Source organism: Cnephaeus nilssonii, assembly GCF_951640355.1.
Source record: "Cnephaeus nilssonii genome assembly, chromosome: 10".
In the NCBI taxonomy this organism is placed as follows: Eukaryota; Metazoa; Chordata; class Mammalia; order Chiroptera; family Vespertilionidae; genus Cnephaeus; species Cnephaeus nilssonii.
The window spans coordinates 74834905-74849959 of record NC_137081.1 but is presented as its reverse complement, the minus strand read 5'-3'; the positions used below and the strand labels follow the sequence as shown (position 1 = coordinate 74849959).

At 37.4% G+C, this 15055-nt stretch overlaps 1 protein-coding gene across 1 annotated transcript in view; it reads left to right on the top strand.

Annotated features, from left to right (window-relative positions):
• Positions 1 to 15055, top strand: part of THSD7B (thrombospondin type 1 domain containing 7B) — a gene marked incomplete at its 5' end in the record, with an annotated part of 754786 nt that overhangs the window by 76100 nt on the left and 663631 nt on the right. The window lies entirely within an intron of this gene.

Here is a 15055-nt window from a genome sequence, read left to right as displayed (position 1 = left end):
GGCGTGGTTGACACTGTGTGCTCTCTAACATCCCTTTCACTCTACCCTTCCATTTACTTTTCTGATCAGAGTAATTAGTAGAGAAGCACAGGAGAAGACAAGACAGGCAATCTGTGTTGGAAAGATTCATAATTTGCTCAAGAGAAGTGGAAGGAAATGAAGGCAATAGAAAAGGGAAATTAAGAGGGAAGAGCAGAGCCCATGCCAGCCTCCTGTCACAGGTTTTGATTGGCAGAGTTGTGAATAAATTGTGGTGAAAGGTTTTAAGGGTATCTCTGAGTGAGGGAGTTCGTGAACAGAAAAAGGAATGGCATTTTGTGGTTTGAATTGGATCTCCTCACATCCTAGTAGTCTTTGAGAAGTGTGAACAAACAATTCATTTTTTATTATTATACTTTATGTATGTGTGTGTTAATGTCCTAACATGGTGAGACCAGACCACATGAAGAACTGTTATTTGGGCTACTGTTATTTGTATTACTATTTATCATTTGGTAGAAAATAGTGCTAGTCAGAATGGTTAAATTCAACTCTTAATCCACACTACAATTGTACCTGCAACTGAACATAGCTGGGGAAAAGATCCATAATTTTGTTGCCGAATGTTCTCACTTGAAATATCATACCACAAAATTCCCATAGATACTCAGTAGTACCTAGAGGTTCTATCACATCTCCTTGGTAAATTAGTTTCCTCAACCCCAAGACAACGGTTTCATGTCTCTTTTGATTAAATCTTCAGCACACTCAATTCTCCTTCACTAAGAAAGGAGTCAGAAGAGAGCTGCCTTGTCTTCTGTCAACTTGCATCTATGCCAGGCCTGGCTGCTTTTCCAAATGGGGTCATTTCTCCTTCAGGCTAGGGCCACGTCCAACCATGTGCACCAGAATCGCCACCTCTGGACTTCTAAACAGCATTGCTTTACTCACTATTCCTCTTATTTTGGGTTACCAACTTTCCCCCTCTCTACTCAAACATTCTCATCCTTATACAAATATTCTATATTATCTCCCGTCCCAAAGCAAACACACCTCCCCAGCTATCATCCCATTTATCTATATAGCAAGCCTCTTTAGAAGGGCTGTTATATTGTGAGCTTGACTTCCTTACTACCCAGTAATGCTTTTACCCACATCAATCTGATATTTTTTCACACTGCTCATTTGAAATTGCCCTTGCCAGTTCTCTGTTCTCATGTCATCCGACCTTTCATGTGACACAATTAACAGGCCTTCCTCTGGATGCATCTCTTTGACTTGGTTTTCAGGACATCCTCTGCGTGGACACTATTTTAGGTACTGGAGCCACGAACACAACATAAATTCTTGCTCTCATGCGGTTTATGTGGAATGAGAGCATATAAACAATTGTAAATGAGAAACATCCTATATAATAGAAGGCTAATATGCAAATTGACCGAACTGTGGAATGACTGGTTGCTATGAAGCACACTGACCACCAAGGGGCAGTCACTCAACTCAGGAGCTGCCGAGCTGCAGTGACTTGGCAGCGGTGGGTCTCAGGTGACACACCCTGAAACCAGAGAGGAGGGAGCCCAATTCCTCACAGGGCCACGCAATTCCACCTTGGGCCGTGGGTTATGTTGTTGCTGGGGCACTGTCGGCCCCGAATCTGGTTTACTGCACAGATTGTGTTCCATACCCTGTAGGACAGCAACTTTGCAGAGTGCCCTCTCACACTCTGGGACCGCTCGGGGATGTCGGAGAGCCGGTTTAGGCCTGATCCTCCGCAGACTCAGGGGGGAGGGACTTCGGGAGTTTGGCTCCAGGGAGGGTCTGGCCCTTCCCCATCAGCCACCTTCTAATTAATTTTCTTTCAATGTGCACAAATCTGTGCACCGGGTCACTAGTTTGGTGATAAGTGCTGTGATGAAAATAGAGTATGGGGATGGAAAAGGAGTGCTGAGTGGTTATAGTTTTAAATAGGAGAATTAGGAAAGGTCTCAGTGAGATGACATTTGGGCAAAGACTTGAAGGAGATGAAGGAGCAGCCACGAGGGAAGAGCTCTGGGTAGAAGACACAGTGCTGAACTCTCCCTAATGTGTCTTCTGTCCCCTTCACGTTAATGAACCCGCTTTCCTGAGTCCACCATTAACTTTTTAATTGTCAGTGGCATTTCAAAGACCCTATCTTTGTCATTTATCCTTGACATCTCTGTTTTATTGGCTCTTTTAGTCTTCTACCATATTTTTTACTGTCCAATTGAAATAATCTGGTTTTCCTTTTGCTTCTGATTTTTATTTTATTATATTGCAATACAATTGACCCTTGAACTACATGGGTTTGCATGGTGCAGATCCACTTATACATGAATGCTTTTCAATAAATGCCATGCTGTTTTCAATCCATAGTTGGGATTTTGTGGATAGGAAGGGCCAACTGAATGCATTGATCTATGCTATTTTATATCATAGTTGTGAGCATCTGTTCATTTTGGTATCCAGAGGGGTCCTGGAACAAATCCCCCACAGAAACCAAGGAACAACCAGTGTAGTTAAGTTTTTGGTAGTCAGAAGTTATACCTGGATTTTTGACTGCTCAGGGAGTTGGTAATCTAACCCTCATGTTGTTTAAGGGTCAACTGTGTGTCTTTGTTTAAAAAAAGTATTTTGTGGTAAGAACACAATGTGAGATTTATTCTTAACTCATGATTTTTAAGTGTAAGTACAATATTGTTAACTATAGGCACAATATTGTTAACTATAGTCTTGCATAGTTAAAACCTTACACCTGTGGTTGCCAGAGTTTAAGAGGAGGGGGAAATGAGGAAGGTGCTAATCATAGTCACTTTTTAATGGTTTGTTTTCTTCCCACTTGTTAAACTTGTGAATTCCTTGCATTTTCTCTCTATAATTCTTTATCTATATTCTTGTTATGGTGCATAATGTGTTGGTGCTCAATACATGTTTCTGTACTAAATTCATTAGAGATATTTATCACTTCTCTAGATTCAACTCTCACTTTTCTGTGCATGAATCTTAATTATTCTGCTGACCAAACTTTTTTCCCCAAGTAAGTGCTCTAGTTTTCCAAGACCATAGTGGGTTTTTATACTTGATTAATCAGCTTCTGTCTCATTATCCTCCTAGTGCTTAAAATTATACACATGTCCCTCTCCGAAATCTCCTCTCCTGGCTCTCTTCTTTCTCATGGTGGTCTCAGGGATCTTTCTGTCTAGACCAAATGTCAGATTTGGCTTTAGCTTTACTCTCTCCCCCCAAATAAAATATATATGAATTTTTCTAAACAATATATATATTTTTAAGTCAGTTCCTTTATTTGCATTTCTATTGCTATATTTTAGCTCAGGTCTTATATCTTTTTGTTTTGACTGATATAGTAGCATGGTTCTTTATTTTGTTTTCTTATCTCCTATTCATCTGATAAAAAAAAATCTAGTTCCATTGAACCATTTCCATGTTGTCTTTGCTGGTCTTCTAATTTTACCCAGACTGGTCTATTTCGTTTCCTCTGAATATACTATTAAGCACCTTCCCTGTGTCTGGAAAGACTTTTTCCTTTTGTCTAAGTCCTACACAGGTTTCAAGACACAGATCAAAAGAAGTCACTAGTTGTGAATCCTTTTCTCTCTCCACCCCTTCCTATCTGTATATCTACCTATGGATCCATTCATGCATCCACCCATCTACCTACCTACCTACCTACCTACCTTTTCTCCTCCTCTAATAAACCCTCTATCACTTATCATATCTGGAACTCATTTAGCCTTGCCTTTTATTTAGCTGCCATTTCCTTTATATATGTCCTGTTTCTTTGATTAAATTGTAAGTTTTCTGGGAAAGAAAATGCTACTTATATTTTATTGTGGCCTCTACAGTGCTCAGCATGATACCTTGCAGGTGGGGGTACTAAAAAACAACAACATTTGTTGGTTGGATATTTGAAAAAATGATTGCAATGCAATTATATTCTACACCAGTATTTTAATCTTATTGCATATCTCTACAGGGCTGTCACACAGGGATGTTAAACTCAAAATATCCCAGCTGTTCCTAACATCTTCCCCACCTTGCTCTTGCTAACTTGTTCACCTTCTTCTATTGCCTCTCCCAGTTAAATGGTGTATTTATCCTATCAGTCACCTGAATACAATCTTGAAGACATCATTGTTTCCTCTATTTCTCTTTGTTGTTGTATTCAATATTCACCAAATCTTATTAATTCTATCTTAACTATGATAACATCAGTCCCATTTCTCCCGCTCTTCTGCCATTGTTCAAGAGCTCAGGTATTTCTTCTGGGTCATTGAAATAACCCATTCTTCACTACTCTGCTTTTGATATTTTCTTTTCTCAGTCATTTCCCTTATTTGTGTATTTTGAAATATTTAAGTATTATTTTATTTTTGGTAGATATTCTTAGGGAAAAACATAATGCAGGTTTAAAATATAATTGTTAAGTGAGCCATGATACAACAACCTAGTCCGAGAAATAGAATATTGCCTTGTCCCCCCCCCATGTGCCTTGTCCTTATCACACTCCTCAACCAGAAGGAAGCACTTTCCCTTTTGTTTATAATGTTATCATTTCTTTTCTTTAGAGTTAGCACTATTGGATGCTTCCCTAAAGAAAAGAGCTTAGTTTTGAACTTTATGTAAATGGAATTATCCTATATAATAAAAGTCTGGTATGCAAATTGTCCCCTCAACCTGGAGTTAGTCCTGGAGTTGGACCAGGGGGCGGGGCCAGCCGGGAAATGGAGGGAGGCACTGGCTAGCAGCCAGTAGATGCTAGGGACCCTACCAGTGCATGAATTTTGTGCACTGGGCCTCTACTACTCTATAAGGATCTTCTGTGATTTTCTTTTTTTACTCCTTGTTTTTTCTGAGATTCATCCACACAGTGCCATGTTGCTGTATGTTTTATTGCTGCACAGCATTCTATTGAACAAATACTATACAATTTATTTTTTCATTCTATTGTTAATGGAAATTTGGATTGTTTCCATTTTTACTTTTGCAAATAGTACTGCTCTGAACATTTTGGTACTATATCATGATACAGATGTGCATGACTTTCGGTGGGATATGTTGGTTGGAGTTGATTTGCTGGATGTGTATATATTTAATTTACTATTAATGACAAGCTCTTTTTCAAATTGATTAAACCAGTTTATACTTGTTTTAGCATTATATGGGTATCTATATTATTCATATCCTAATGATATGTAGTATTAGCTTAAATATTTTTTGTTTATTTTGTGTGAGCATATATATGTTCAAAGGCATGTATTTGTAGTTTTTATTTGCATTTTTGTGATTAGTGGTAAAGTTGAGGATTTTCTCATGTTTATTAGCCATTTGGATTTCCTTTCTGTTAAATACCCTATTGATGTCTTTTTGCCTATTTATCTATTTTATTTTCTCTTCATTTCTTATTGATTTGTAGGGATTCCTTGTATGTTCCTGGGATGGGCCCTCTGTTGGTTATATGTAATGCAAGTTATTTTTCTTTTATGTCTTCATTTTCATTTCTTTGTAGTGTCTTTTAAAAACATGAGTCTTAATTTTAATGTAGATAAACTTATCACTAACTTATAGTTAGTACATTTGGTATCTTATTTAAGAAATCCTTTCCAACTCTGTGTTTATACAGACATCTCCCACAAACTTCCATTGTATTGTGGAAGTTTGTAATACTTAGGTCTTCATGTCATTTTTTTTATTGCTTTTTTGCTTAAGTTTTTAAATGGAAGGCATTAGTGTTTTAACTCTTTTAGGTTTGCCCTCTGGTTTTTCTCTCTCTTCCCATCTATCTCACACTTTGTGACCAGACTCATCTCTAAAACAACAGGTTGATAACTTGTATATAAAAAGTATGCAGCATGTTACCTGGTGGCTTTACAGTACGGATTAATTAAGTGGACAAAAAGTACTAAGGATGTTCAATTGCTCAGAGAAAACAGCCTACATTTTTTACTCTAAAATTTAAGATACATTTTTCTTTGAAAACTCTTCCTTTCTTTCTCTATCTGATTTGGTCCTACTGAACTACTTGCATCTTTTAAAGTCTAGCTCATTTTCAAAACCTGTCCAGGTTTCTTTGGTGCGAAATGTTGGCTGCAATCTTATACCACTTTATTTTATCTCTCAGCCCTGGTTAGAGTCTACCTCCATTTCCAGACTTACCTTTCTGTAATAACTTGAAACAGATCTTGTTTTAGTTTATTATGCCAGTGTCTCTCTTCAGTACTTTGTTAACTATTTTGGAGCAAATATTTAATCTTAATAACTTTTGAACTTCAGAGAGCATCAACCATAATGCTTTACATGTTGTGGGACCTCAAAAATATTCTAAAAATTAATTTGTTCATTAACTCATTATGTTTATTTTTCTTCCTTAATGTGAGTTTATAAAAATTATCTAATATAAGGGTAAATTTTTTGCAAAAATTATCTAAGGGTAATTTTTTTGCAAAAAGAAAGTATAAAAGAAAGGAATAAATGGAGACCTCCAGCCCTCATTTGCTACCCTATTCCCAGAACACATCAGGCAGGACAAAGAGGATTTTTCTTTAGAGAAGCTGAATAACCTCAGAAGAAAGACCTAGAAATAGCAATATTTGGGGAACCCAGACTTCCCTAGAAAAAACCACCACCTAATCACCATTAGTAAAGCCACCAGTTGACAAGCTTCCAATCAACTTCTAAGTGTTCCATGTATAATATAAAGATCACCATATGCTTTAGGGAAACCTCCAACATGAACACCATAAATTGGAGAAGCAAAATAACCACAAATAACCAAAGGAACTTCAGAAAGTAGAGGCAATACTGGAAAAATATTTTAAAAAATTAATATAAAAAGAAATAGGAGAAAATATTGAACCCATTACATAAGACATTAGGGTTCACAGAATATCAAAATGCTTTAGTACTTGTTAGTAAAAGGGTGGACATTTATTGGAAGCAAATACAGACTACCATGTAGGAAGAATCTCCCATGCCCCTTTTTCTAAAGTTTATAAAGGCTGTAGTTCTTTGTCTCTTCATGCTCCCTTCTAATTGGACCCCTTCCCCATTTTATGACCCTGTGCTTTTCTAATTGGTCACTCTTTTGCAGAATATCAGCTTCAAAGTCCAAAACGCATGTGGTGCCTTTCCCCTTTCTCTCCCCCTTATCTTGCAACATTTCTCTATCTCCTGTGAACATATATTTGCCTCTTTCCAGCATCTGTCCACATTTCTCATTCCTCTGTGAAAGTATGTTGGCTTTTTTCCCATTCTCTCTGACTTTTCTCTATCTCTGTGAATGTATGCCTTCCTCTCCCCTTATCCTGTGGCACTTTTCTATTCCCTGTGAATGTATGCCTTCTGGGGGCTCCAAGCCCTCACCTATGCATTCCTCCCCCATGGACCCTCTTTATTCCTAAGCCTCCTTATACCTGACTATTTTGTCCCTAGAATTCCTTTAAATATCTATATTTCTGGGAGAATCTTTTATAAAACCCATTTTTACTCTCAGAAATGGTCATCCTAGACATGTTCTGCCATGTGAAATATTGCCTTAAAAGTCTCATATGGTATAGGCATATAAATAAGCTAAAATATGAAACATGAAGTAGATTTTAAATGTCAAGGACTTGAAATGTTGTGTAGAAAAGCAAATGTACTCATTTTTATTACTGAACAAACATCTGTAGATACTAAACACAAACATTGAATCATTAGCTTAAGAAAAACATGCCATAAAATTATATTGGATGCTGGAGAGGATAACCGAGGGCTATTAGTTAAGTTACATCCAACTGTAATGGGAAATGCCAACTCAATTTCGCTTCACCAAAAGTTAAATTTGCCATCTCACATTAGGAGTCTGAGGTCAGGAAGCTGCTGCCACAGTGCTTTCAGGGTTCGGTTCTACTCCTCCTTCAGTGTTTACTTCTCTCCTCTCCTTTGTCTTCAGCCTCAGGCAGAGAGCAAGAACATGCCCAAGTTCCAGGCATTGCATTCAGTCATGAGAAAGTCCAGAAAGAGAAGGGCCATCATCTCTGCTGAAGCCTCCTTGTTAGGACCTAGGCAACCTTTTCTAGGAACTCCGCAGAAGCCTTCTCACCAAGTCTCCATGACCAGGATTAGTTCCATGCCCACCCCTCAAACAACACCGCCAAGGAGAGTGGACCACTCTGAAGGGCTCGGTCTTAAACCAAGGGTGTGTTGGATAAGCAACCAGCATTTTCTCCTGAACTTGGCATAGGGATTGTTCAGGAGTAGTGAGAGTTATGTCCTTATCTTCCTTGGAAGGCAATACATAATGTCCAACATTGATGAGCTAAGAAATAGAAATATGAATATAGTATTTGGAAATATGATGGTAATTATCAACAGAGATAAGAACAATTTCTCTGGGGAACAGGCAGGAAGGGGAAAGACAGGTTTCTTTTTACACTTTATTATGTTTTTTATTGTTACTTGATATTTCAAACAATGTGCATAAACAATTTGATAAAAATATTGTTTAAAATAATAACTGTTAGACCTAATAGCATGATTTAAAGCAACAGTCTAACTTTTCATTACATAGTTTTCTGTAGCATTTAATCAATCCCTTATTGAAATGTATTTAGGTTGTTGAAAACTTTATTACGAATCATGAAGATTGATCCTTGGTTCATTTATAATACTTTAGAGATAGTTATAAACAGTAAATAGACTTGGATTTGAGGCAAGTTATTGTCTGATAGAAAGTAGCAAATGATTAAATGATGCTTCTCAAATGCCATGGCAGCGCTTCAGGATTACTGCAGACATTCTCTATCTCAGTGCTTGAGCTGTGCCTCAGACCGACCCAGTCAATACTTTTTTGGAGGGCGGGGCAGCTACATAGACATGGGTTTATTTTTAAAACTCTTGCAGTCATCTAGTGAAATGAGAATCACTGACTTCAGGGAGATTATTCTCCCTGCCAATCCTGGACCCCCTCCCTGCCGTGATTTTAAAATGTTTAATATGTCTGTGGTATAAATTGAATCACACGTATAATTATATACTTTCTTACACCAATTACCCTCTTCAGATCTTCTCTCATCTCCAGTCTTGCCTTCTCTGGCATGCTCACACTTCCATCCCCATGCCTCAAGATAAGGAATCCTAGGAAGCACAAAGGTTAGAATTGGGGGTATTGTTTCTTCTTCCCTTATTTTCTATTGTAGCCAGTCTGATTCTTCCAGAGGAGCAGAGGTGTCCCATCTGCACTGGCCATTCTGATTTATGTGCTTCCCTCACTGACCCTGCTTTCTCTTCAGATGTGCAGTGAGTATCTTGTCCAGTGTTATGCCCCTCACATGCGGAGCTCTTCATATTCTCTTATGGCCCCAGCTTTTCAATGCGGAAGACTATTTTTATTTTTACATTCTATTGTGGCAAATAGATTGAATTTAAAGACTAAATATTTTTCTTTATACTGTGCTTTTATTCCTGTGATGGAGTTTTTAAAAATAGTATTTGCCATTGTCATTATAGGACAAGCAAAATTCATTATTTTCAAAAGTTATTTGTGAAAATGAATTTCCAAGTCTTCAACAGTAATCTACTCCATGATTGTACTAGTGGAAAAGTGTTTTCAATTGACTTTTCTTTTTTTTAATCAAACCACACTTGAAAAATACATTGTACTGCTATGCCATCTGTAGCTAGTTGCTGTAATTACCCGTCTGTTTCAAATTTCTTGCATTTGGTGTTTTGCATAATTAAGTTTATTAAAATAACAACCTTGAACTTTAATATTTATAATAATATTTTTTAACTCTGGCATTCTGGAAAGGACAAGTTAGTATATGGAGTTTTGATAAAGGCAGATATTTTATTCTCAGTGACTTGTATTAGTTAGAGAAACTATTTTAAAACTAATATATCATGAGATACTGTTTTGTGTAATCATGATTTCAAAAGGTTTGTATCCTTTAATGAAAGACTAAATGAAAGTGATTAAGTAATGATGATTCATATTATGCTTTTTCATTATGGTTTCTATAAGAATTTAATGAGTGTTCATCTGAATTTATATAACATTTATTTTCACACTGCTATTAATAACTATTTGCTCTTTGCGCTTTCTATTGTTATGTCTATAGTATTTTAGTATTCTTATGATTTAAAATGTTTTTTATGTGGTTTGCTTCAAAATGTGCTATTTTACTACTTTTATTGTAAGTTTATTACAAAAATAATAATAATAACATCTGAAATAGATATTACTATTATATTTTATTTATATGATTAGGCAGAGACTTAGAGGTTATGATTCGAAATCCACACAGGCCTTATGGCAAATATGAGTTTGAACCAGATGGTATATCTTACTTTCTCTCATACATTAAATAATTATTCTTTTAAAATGTAACATAATATGTCAATCAGTCTCCATTCAAGAAATAGAAACTACAGTAGGCATTTAAATCAGAGTGAATTTAATATACGTGTTGGGAAACTGTGAGAATATCAAGTGGTCAAAGAGATAGCCCAGAAACTGGTAATTGTAGAAAGTGGCTGTCACTCCTAGGGCTGGGATAATTTAGGAACTCAAGGAGTGGCCACTATGGGGCCAGGACTGGTAACTCCTCTGAGAGGTACCATCCAGCAGGCTAGCGGTAAAGGATGGGAAGTGAACAGGTATGTGGAACAGGCTTCTAAATGTGGAAGTAGTTGGGATGCTTCTTCTGGGCATCTTAAGGAAATATCAAACCACATGGGTGTTGCCATAGTTTTTTCAGATCAGATTACTGTAAATTATCTGATAATATAAATCACAGGGTAGATAATCATTCCTGCCAATAGAAATAGATATGCCTTTGTAAATCATCATTCTAGAAAGTATATTTCTGTCATTTTGTCAGCTCCCATGGGTAAGAAACTGTGATTTTGACAGCTTATAATTTTGGAAGCAGGACCTGGCTTTTTTCACACACTAAATACTTGTCTAGTGGGTTTTGGGAGTAACTTTGTGCTATCCTAGAGTCCAGAGATTTTGGTGGCAGAAAATATATTGACTATAAGTTATTATGTACCCTAAACTCAGCACTTACATTTTGAGAGCACCATGGTGTTATCTCACTACCTGTCAGCAATATGGAAAGGTAGTTATTGATATACCCATTTTTAATTTGAGAACACTTAGGTTCACAATGGTTCACGCAACATTCCAATGTGCGCCATACCTAGCTCTGTCTGTCCCATCTGGCATTCACAATATAGAACAGAGAGCAAATAAAAGAGGGCCCTTCTTTAGATTTGGCAAAGGTGTTTAGCCAGGGCGATGACTGTGACTGCTACAGAATGAAAGATTGGTGTGTCCTTGGGCAAGTATGCTATAGCGATAGCAATATCATGGCTATTCACTTATTTAGTGCCCTGATGAGAGGACAACTTTTAAAAATGTGAAAAGTAGGATGAAAACTGAATCAACAGGAATAAATGGAATAGGAGCAACGTAGACAAGATGTGGGGCAGGTGAGGATAGGTTAAAGGTGAGAAGCAGGGATGTTTTCAGTTCAGAGGGTTGCTGAAAAAGGCATGGAAGCCCGCCATTCCCACTACCCCTTCCACCACACACAGACTTCTGTCTTTAGTTCCAGACTGGTGTCATTTTAACATGGTTTGGATTATTCTACCAACAATTCAGATAACTTAGTGATTGCATCCCTTTGTATTTCATCAAGTATAAGATACGTGCCCAAGGTTTTACATCTAGCCACTTTCTGTTTGCCAAAAAGGATTAAAAAAGAAATGACAATCCCCTCATTTTAGAATTGAGGCAACTGAGGTCAAGAGGGAAATCAGGGACTTTTCTGAGTTATACATCTATGTAATGACAGAGCCAAGAACAGAACTTAGGACTCCAGGTTTCTCATCAATTGCTCCTCCCACTAATGTCCAGCCTGGTTTAGAGTCTCATAAAATATACATATTTTAGTATTCTGTGATGTAGGGGTTAGATGGATTGGTCAGTGGACAGAGAAGCCTGAGCTAATAGGACAAACTGGTAGAGTGGACCATTCATTGTATCAGCCCAAGGTGATCAAAATGCCTGAGCTAGGATGGCAGAGAGTCAGCAAATCAACAGGACTTTAAAAGGTCAGAGCGAGGAAGTCAGCAGATGGACAGAACTGTAGGGGGGAACACCAGGCAGGGAGCAGATGAACCTGAGACTGTCTGAGGGCATTGCAGGACAGTGAGCAGATGGGTTGCACCGGAACATGGGGTGAGTAACACTGTCATTGACACTAATTACTAGTGATGGAGGTGCTTTGCCAAACATGGGGGTAAAATGGCCTTATTTCATAGGACATTTGCTATAATGATGGGCAAGTGCACAACAGCTTTCCCCATTAAATGCACTAAATTGAGGTACCAGGGAGATATTTGCAGTTTCTCTTCTTCTAATACCATGTTTGAGATGGAGATACCGATTAGGACACGCCACAATACCCGGGCAATGGCATTTCTTCTGAGCGTTGAGCATTTAAAAAAATTAGAATTTCTTTAAAAGTTAAATATTCAGAAGGAAAACAATGCCTAACATGACAGATGAGCTGACTTTGTAACACAAATAAGCAGGTGAATTAGGAGAATCAGTTGTGGGAAAGTCATTGAAACTACCATATCATCTCTGTTGGCAGAGTTGGATACCAAAAAATAAAATAAAGAAAGATGGTTATATGTTAAATACAAGGAGTTTGAACGAATATGAAATGCAATAGAACGGCTATACTTTTATCCTCATCAGAAAGTTCTAGGTATATAAGTTAGCATTTTAATTCAAAAGATTTATTTTTTTTTTGAGCTTGGCTGCATGGTTGAGCATTGACCTATGAACCAGGAGATCACGGTTCAATTCCAGATCAGGGCACAGCCAGTTTGGGATGGGCAGGAGGCAGCCACTCAATAATTCTCTCTAATCATTGATTTTTCTATCTCTCTGTCCTCTTCCTTCCTCTCTGAATTCAATAAATATATTTTTTAAAAGAGATTTTTTTGAGCAGTTATCATGGGCCAAATGCTGGGTTCTGGTAAGGCAAAAGTTGAAAATAATCCTATCCCAAATCTCAAATCACTCATTATTGAGTCAGAAAATACACATAAAAATGATTTTAACATAGCTGCTATAATAGAGGTACATAAAAAGTGTTTCAGTCACATGAATGATAAATGTCTATGATATGAGAATAAGAAATTAAAATATGAGGTTCCACCATGGTCTTTAGAAAGATGGGTTGGCTAAATGATATATTTGCAAGATAAAAAGTCTGTCTTGTGGTTACTTTTGTGTTGCTGGCAGTCGCTAATATGCCTGGCTTGCAGTACTTTTCACTTCTGTACTTACATCACTTTGGCTCCAGAGTAGCAGAAAACTAAATGGAAGCTGGATGATTCCCAATGCGTCTCTGAGTAGCTGGAAGAGTTGGGTAAATTGGGTGCAGTACATCAGTTTGCTGGTAAGCCCTTTCATTTGCTGCGCATTTATAAGGCAGCAAGAATTAAGAATTCTACTTAGCCTTATTTTTTGCATTCTGTCCTCACAGCCAATTCTTTCACCCCATTAATTTTTCTTCTGCCTCACTTCTTTGAATTCTCATATTTCCTCACCACTGCCCCGAGGCCAAATTAAATTTGTCAAAGAGCATTTTGGAACTAAGGTCCATAAACTTTGAATGCCAAACCACAACTGCTAGATTTTCACAATTTTCAGAAGCTTGTCTGGCCCTAAAACAGGATATCTTATTTGGCTTCTGCCTTCTCCATTCGTCACTTTACAGTAATGAAAATTATAGAGTTCCCTCCAGCAGTCACATAAGCTACAAAGTCATGTTCATGAAAACCAATTAAAATTTTATCCTCATTGTCTCTCTTGCCCAGCACACAATAAGTATATAATTTTATTTTAAACATGGGAAAAATCATTTAGTTGATTGATAAAGCAATAAAAAGACATTTTAGATCAACTAAGATAAAAAACCTTGACTAAAATGTGTTTCACAATAATATTTCTTCTCAAGTTACCAAAACCTATCTTAAATGACTAAAGTATGGTATATAAAATGTGTTCTCTGGCAAAACTTTTACTGATTGAAAGCTGTAACTAATCTGAAGGAATTCTATCTTAAAGTGTGATTTTGGTACTATGAAAATCATGGGGATTAATTGGCTTGTTTCTTGGTAGTCTACCTATTTCTGACATACATATACTTTATTGTGGGATCACCTGGCATGAGATCTGGAGGTTGGGATTGAGTGAAAGAAGTGTGTTTGGGAAATGCAGGAAAAACCCATGGGGAGTGGGGGAGTGATGTAAGAAAGGGAATGTAGCCAATAAAGATGATCTAGTAAATAAGCATTATAGTGGGTGCCTGAACCGTGACCCAGAGGGCAGACTCTGGGAAATAATGCAACACACACAACTGAGATATGATGAGGTAAGACAGTTGCATACTAAGTCTCTAGTCATTTGTTGAAGACTCTCCTGCCTCTGGGAGTGTTAATGCCTTGCAACTCCTGGACTGCCATGCAGTAGCACCTCTGTACAACTCACCTTTCCCTCATTCCAGAAACAAAGGTCAGCTATTGGTTGAAAGTCAGCTGATACCAACACACAATGGCCCATACGTCCCAGGGCAATGTATGGGCCATGGACAGTGCCTGCTATAATTGCTTGTCAAATTTCAGATTATCTAAAGATCTGCCAAATAGAGGGAACAAAGTTAAATTATAAAACCTTTGCTCTTTTTTAAGCCATTGACCCTATATTTTCTCTTATTGATAAGTTTAATCAAGAGATTTCTTCATCTCTCTACTCATGTTTTTGTACTGGAGGCGATACACAGAGGCAATCAGGTAGTGGGCAAAATGGAGAGAAACAAAGCTACCCGAATGATTCATAAACTGGAGAAGCAGACCATGAATAATCAACAGTTGTCATAAAGGCTTTTGCAACTCAGAGGATGCCTTAGATGGTTCAGCTGTATATAAGAACAAATCATTGAGTACTATATCACTGTCGTCATTAATGTCACACATT